This window comes from Adiantum capillus-veneris, chromosome 13 (assembly GCF_014529385.1).
Source record: "Adiantum capillus-veneris isolate H3 chromosome 13, ASM1452938v2, whole genome shotgun sequence".
Lineage (NCBI taxonomy): Eukaryota > Viridiplantae > Streptophyta > Polypodiopsida > Polypodiales > Pteridaceae > Adiantum > Adiantum capillus-veneris.
The window spans coordinates 66,228,503-66,235,206 of NC_140943.1; the positions used below are offsets into that span (position 1 = coordinate 66,228,503).

The 6,704-nt window shown below is 41.4% G+C and overlaps 1 pseudogene; it reads left to right on the forward strand.

Annotated features, from left to right (window-relative positions):
• The first annotated feature begins 3,154 nt into the window (after positions 1 to 3,154).
• On the forward strand, positions 3,155 to 3,683 carry LOC147444178 (uncharacterized; annotated as a pseudogene).
• Positions 3,684 to 6,704: the final 3,021 nt, after the last annotated feature.

Here is a 6,704-nt window from a genome sequence, read left to right on the forward strand (position 1 = left end):
AATTTAATTTTGAAGCTTGCTATTAAAAGAAGAGCTTAAGGAGTACAGACTAAGGTGTCAAATATGCACACTTGCTATACTTAGCAGTTTTTGGGACAGACAACTATTTTTATGGAAATTCAGCAAGGGGTAGATTTTGACAAGGTGGTCGCGTCTAGGTGGATGTAAGCACCTCAAAACTTTCTATTTTAGTAGAAAAATGACAAAAAAGAAAAAAAAATCTTACGGCAATATATTTATCATTAGCTCATCAAAGGTGGAAAAACTGCCAAAAATAGTAACTTCTTGTATATGACTAGAATAGCCTAATATGTATTCCTTTACATGGGAATCCCCTCTCCAAGGGTAATAGAGACCTTACATTCTCTTTGAGTGTGTCAAAAGCATTTTGCTTTTTAGCAGTCCATGAGTACTTAACATTGTTCTTTGTTAAGTCATGTAATGGTCTTGCTATTTGAGAGAATTTTGCTATGAAGCGTTATAATATGCACACATACCAATAAGTCTTCTTAGCTTATGTAGATTCCTTGGATTAGGCCATGCTTTTATTACCTCTAACTTCAATGGATCCATACGGATACCATCTTGAGAGATAATTTATGACCTAAGTATTAAATCTCTTGAAGGAAAAATTCTCTTTTCTTTTGATTGATAAAAAGCTTGTTCTCCCTCAATGCTTGAAAAATCACCTAGAGATGTTTCTTGTGTTCCTCCAAGGACTTGGAGTAGATGATGATATCAATACTCCAGTGAATTCATGGTAGGGTCTAAAGATTTTCTCCATTAAACAATTGAATGTGGCTGGTGCATTAGTCAATCCAAAAGGCATCTTTTAAGGTCAATCATACTAAAGTAAGTAGAGCGGTGTATGCTTGATAAGGTGTACCCACTTTCAACAGTTGCCCCCACCAAGACAGCCAAGAAACAGCCTCTTTTTTGCCATTCCTATGTACATTTGACTTGCTTACACTTACTTTGAAGAGGCAATATTTGGTAGCCACACAAAGCACATAGTTGCAAACACAATGGGAAGCTCTGATCTTCATTTTTTCACATCTACATGGTAATTTTATTGTGCAAAGACTAATCTGGTTCAACATGTCACACCTTGTCACAGCATTGAGACCTTGATGAAGAAATCCTTATAACTTTTTATGGGCTTTTCGTCTTTACTTACCCTCTTGCACATGAAATGTTCACTTGGCAAGCAATTTAACATGATTTATTGATAATTTTTTGGATCTTTGCATAATTAATATTCATTTTTCTTTGTTAGAATTTCTATTTACAAAAACCTAATTTTTTAACACCAGATATCTAATGATGTATAGCTTATTTTGCAAGATCCAATGGTCATTTGATAGATTGTGACCCAAGAATGTGACCATGTAATAAAAAAAAACTTCAACGGTTCATTTTTTAAAGATCTACCTTAGAAAATAACAAAGACTGCTTAGAGAAACTTGATATAGTTTTTAAACAAAACTCTAATAAATAATGTACATTGCCACTCATTTTGATTTTTGTATACATTGTTATAACTCTTAGTGTAAGGTCCTCATAGAAAAACAATTTAGTCAATTTGAGTAAGGGAAAGACAAGTTTGCATTGTTTTATTTTTTTTCACTTGCACCATTCACTTGAGGTGTGTCTCCTTAGGTTTGGTAAATACCAAGCTTAGAAATTTTGACACTTGTCAACCAACCATGGCTTGGTTCTACTCTTCCAACCCTAATTGGCTAGTCCACCTCATAAAAGGAGGTTGCCACATCACCAAAGGTCCCTGTCATCGTCCCATCTCACCTCCACATCACCACAGTCAACACTTTGATCGTAACACTTGGCTTGCCATGTCACTCTAATTGCCGAATCATCCACCATCCTCCACTGCCACCTTGCATTCCACTTCACCTTAAGTGCCATGTCATCCACCACCTCACATGCCATGTGTAAGTATTGCTTGTATGGCTTGCCATATCACTCGCCACCTCATGAGCCACCAAGCATGCCACATCACCACCTTGCCAACTCATCACGTCCTTTTTTGCCACCTAATTATATGTCACCATTTTCACACATCATCATATGACATGGCCAATGAGGGGATCCCATCCACCACCCTATCTTTCCACCTATGCATTCCACATCATCAATCATCCACATTAGCTTGCCATATGGATGACCATATCATTCATGCATGGACACCTCAATAGCCATGTCATTTTTTAAATTTCTTTAAAATAATATAAATAAATTAAAAATCAAGATATCTCAACCCATTTATTTACGTGGTAATTTAAGCCAAAAAAATGCAATTTTTTTTTAAAAGTGTAAATTAATAATAAAATTCTTTTTTTTTTGAAACATCATTGGATCACAAAAAGAAACATTTTTTTAAAATAGTTTTTGGTTAACTTATTCACAGGGGTTTGGGACCTTTCGTGTATCAATACAAGCCGCATGTAGCTTGCTGCGGAAAAAACGTCCATCGTGCTCCTTGATCACACTGCGGCCCAGGCGAGAGCTTACCGAAGTCGGCGGTGCCTTGGTGGCTGACATGGTCCGCCATCACTCATCACCTATCGAGCCCCATCCGTCACCCCGAGCGTGTTGAGCCCCGCGAGACCTGAAAATGGCCCAAAAGTAGCCAAGACCGTCTGTGGAAGGTAGCCTTGGCACTCACCCGAGGGGGGGGGTTTGCATCCCAATGTCACAAGAGGGGTGTTGGGAACTCATCATCTCACCTCACCCGTCCTTCGTTCTATGGTCCACCCCGTTCCCATCTTAATCGAGCACCACTATCTTATAGTTGTATAGAATCCAGCGCGGGCCGACAAACCCCCAAAAACCATGACCCACAAGCCTGCAAACGGGGGAAACCCCAGTGCTGAGGGAAGGCCGCAAAAGAAGGTTTCCATGAGAGTCTGCGATGGCTGAGGGCGTGAACGATGCATCCATCGATGACACCCGATGTGCTGACGGGATGGCTCGTGGTGCGATGAGGAGCGAAGTGTACAAATGAGGGCCAACAAGTGCTTGATGGAGCCACCGGCGGCTCCATCATGATGTGATCAACTACGTGGACGGAGGATACCGAGGGCATGGATGCATTGATAAAACGGCGTGTGCTGACGGTTGGGCTGATGCTCCGAGTATGTGGGCAAGGGATGACAGGTACGTGAAGCACGAAGCGGACGATGTCATTGCTGATGACAACGTGATAGGGCCAATCGAGGTCGGGCGCATCGACAAGGCTGACTACATCAAGGGAGGACAATCGAGGGGTCATCTGTGCAAGTCTTCATTGACGGGATGGATCATGGCAACAAGGGTGGACAGGTGAATGGGTGCTTAAAGCACGGAGTAGACGAGACCACCGTCGACTGCACCGTGATGGAGCCGATCAAGGCCGGTAGCCTGACGAAGCCGACGAGCCATGCATGTCAAGGGTGATGGGGCCATGTGGGTCGACATGTGAGCCACACGAGGATCAAAGTGTGCGTGACAGACGGAGCACCGGCGGCTTCATCATGATGGGACCGATAGCATCGGCAAGACCGACGGACCGTGCACGGGTGCGACAATGGGATGGCGTGGGTGGATGGGTGAGCCAACATGACGGGTATGTCGAAGAAGGTCGACAGGTGCGTGAAGAACAAAGTGGACAACACCATGGCCGATGACAACATGACGGGGCCGGTAGCGCGTCGACAGGGTAACTAGAAGGATGGCCAAGACTTTTTAGGGGTGGAGAAATGGAGTTAAAACCCACCCATGCAAATTCATGTGGCCATCCGGCATGGTTTGGGTGGTTTTGAACCATACTATACGCTAAAACAGATTGTACAAGCCATATGATCCATTTTACCGAATAGTATGGGCCTTGAACACACATAGTAGCTTGGATGGCTATGCAACTTTGCCCCAGTTGGTAAATAGCACTCACCTCCACCGTAAATTTTTTTGTGGCCATCCAATATTGTTTGGGAGGTCCCGATACATAATATACGCTAATATTAGAACACGGCTGCAACCAAGCAAGGAGTTGTCGCATTTGTGTAGGATTGCAGAGAGAAAAGGGGTGTCCCGTGGTTGGCAAAAAGGCGGATAGATGATACCTCCACTTAAAGCCGAGAGTCCGTCTGCTACGGGGAGAACTGGAGAACGGCATGTTGAGCAAGGTCATGTACGAGGAGAAGGGGATGATGATGAGGGTATGAAGGAGGGAGATGAGATGAGGGTTGGAGAGTGTCAAGAGGAACCAGAGTTGCAAAGAAATGTGCAAACCTGTGAGCAGTCAAAAGGGGGAGTCTGAGAAGGCTGTGTAGGTCAACATGATATGTAAGGCTGCAAGCTACAAGTGGAGACGCGAAGGAAGGGACTCACTTTCATGGGTTGTGTGCAGAGCGACTGTTTCATAAAATAAAAAGCAAGGCCGAGTGTAGATCATTGTGGGCATCCATGAGTCAACATAAAGATCACATCTGGTCCAAGACAGCATATAAAAATTCATGTCCAAGGTCCAAAGTGAAAGATGGCCAACTGCATTATCTTGCTTGTGTTAAGGATTTGCTAGATCCTATGCCAAAGGAGGGTCATTTTTCCATGGACTTTGTCACTGTACATCTATATTTGAAAGATTTATACCCCCTAACTTATGTCAATCTTTCCTCTTGCACTTGGATCTAGTTGTTTGTCGGTATAAGTGTGTGAGAGGGAGTGGTGCATGGTAGAGATTTTTGTACGGGTCTATGTATTCGCCAATTTGGAGGTGCCATATATGTGAAACTGCAATGCAAAGGTTGTTGGTAAGGGTCAATCTTGCTTTCTTCGTGGTCAGGTATATGCAATTAGGATTGGTTGGGTATGGGTTCAGACAGTAGTCATTTCCAGATTGTGTGTCTAAGTGTGTGTTTGCTGGGGGGATAGGGGTGATGTGGAATCAATGGGCTATAGCAAGGAAGTCAAATTATGCGCTGGGTGTTTTCCCATTTCCCCGTCTCCATCTTGTGGTGCCCCCACTGAGGAGGCGTGGAAGACCCTCCTCGAGGCCCTCTAAATTTTTATTTTTATTTTCAAAATTCCATTTTTTTTTCTTGAATTTTTGTCTATGACTATAGTATAACAAATATAAAATTTCAATTTTTCATCTCGACATCGCCAGCTCACGGCAAATGATCATCTCTTTTGATTGATTCTTTTACCACATAGTTGAGTGTGCAACTGTACAAGAGAAAGTGTCATTGAGGTCATTAGTATTAGCACTTTGAGTTTATTCATTTTCTGTGTTTTTGTTTTGATTGACATTAATCAAATTTTTTTTATCATGATCCTCATTTGTTTTTGATACACTTCTCTAACTTGTTTAAGGATTCACAAAAATTTATGCAGCCATAATGCGAGGCACTTAGATAAGTCATCTCGTTACTTTATTTTTCCAACTCATTTTCAAAGCTTCATTGATAATATACTAACCATTTTCTCTCGGCTTTTTCAATACCTACCTTCCTAGCTACTCACTCAAATCTCTTAATTTATCCATATCTTCCTACTTCTTGATTGACTATACTAACACAAATCCTAGTTGTGTTTGCTTATAACATTCAAAGAGATAACACAGCTCGCTTGACACAATAAAACATGAAAAATTTCTAGTACTCCTCCATAGCTGCTTAAGGTAAAATCATGCTAAATATAGATCATATAGTTGGAATGCATTTTTTATTTTTACTTTTTTATTCTTTTACCACTTTACAATTACTTTGTGCTTCAATTAGTTTTTCACTTGACAAGCATTCATTTTTTTCGATTTGTGTCTTTGAGAATTACTATTGCAGATAATGCTACATGCACTAATTTCCTTCAGCGAATCTCAAGGTATATTTTTTTCCACAAACCCTTGGTCATGTTACCTAGCACACTGGTTGCGACATTGTGCATTGTTATGGCCAGGATCTTATCGGTTTCACAGAATGGGAGTGGCAAAATTTCAATACATGTTAGAGCTCCTATGCCTGAAGAGGGCAAGACTGTCCGCTCCATAGTTATGGAAACTTATGGTTATTGACACATGTATTAGAGTGCCTACGCCTCGTGAGGCAGGACTCTCCGCTTTGCAGTAATATTATGCAAAATTTATGGATGTCAATACATATGTACTATAGTGCCTATGCTTGGTCAGGCAGGACTCTCCGTGGATACATTATATTTGGAACTCGCCCACCATATTTGGTATAGATTGATATGAACGGATATGATGCATTGGTATGGAAAGTTGGAAGAGTGACATATGGTGGTTTATTTGGAACAACATTTCTGACTAAGGCTGCACTCCGCACCTATGTACATTTACTTCATTTCATGCACTCCCATCACACCATACACATGTTACACATTTTTGCACTTTTAAACTGCTTCCTACTAATCATTCTAACTCTTTTCCTTTTCAGTTACTCATTGTGCTATGCAGGCATGTACTCAAATTTTTGTACCTTGCACTCGACTCCACTACTTCTGCACCTCGCAACCGAGGGCAATTGCTTTTTAAACCTCGGAGTATGTTATGGATATGGTATCTGTACATTTCTTACTCATTCTCGTTAGGAGCTATGGTCATTTATGCCGGCCTACCAATGTGTATTCATTTTTGAGCATTGAAGAATCTATAAATGAAATACATGCAAGAGGGAAATGCTCACTCTTGC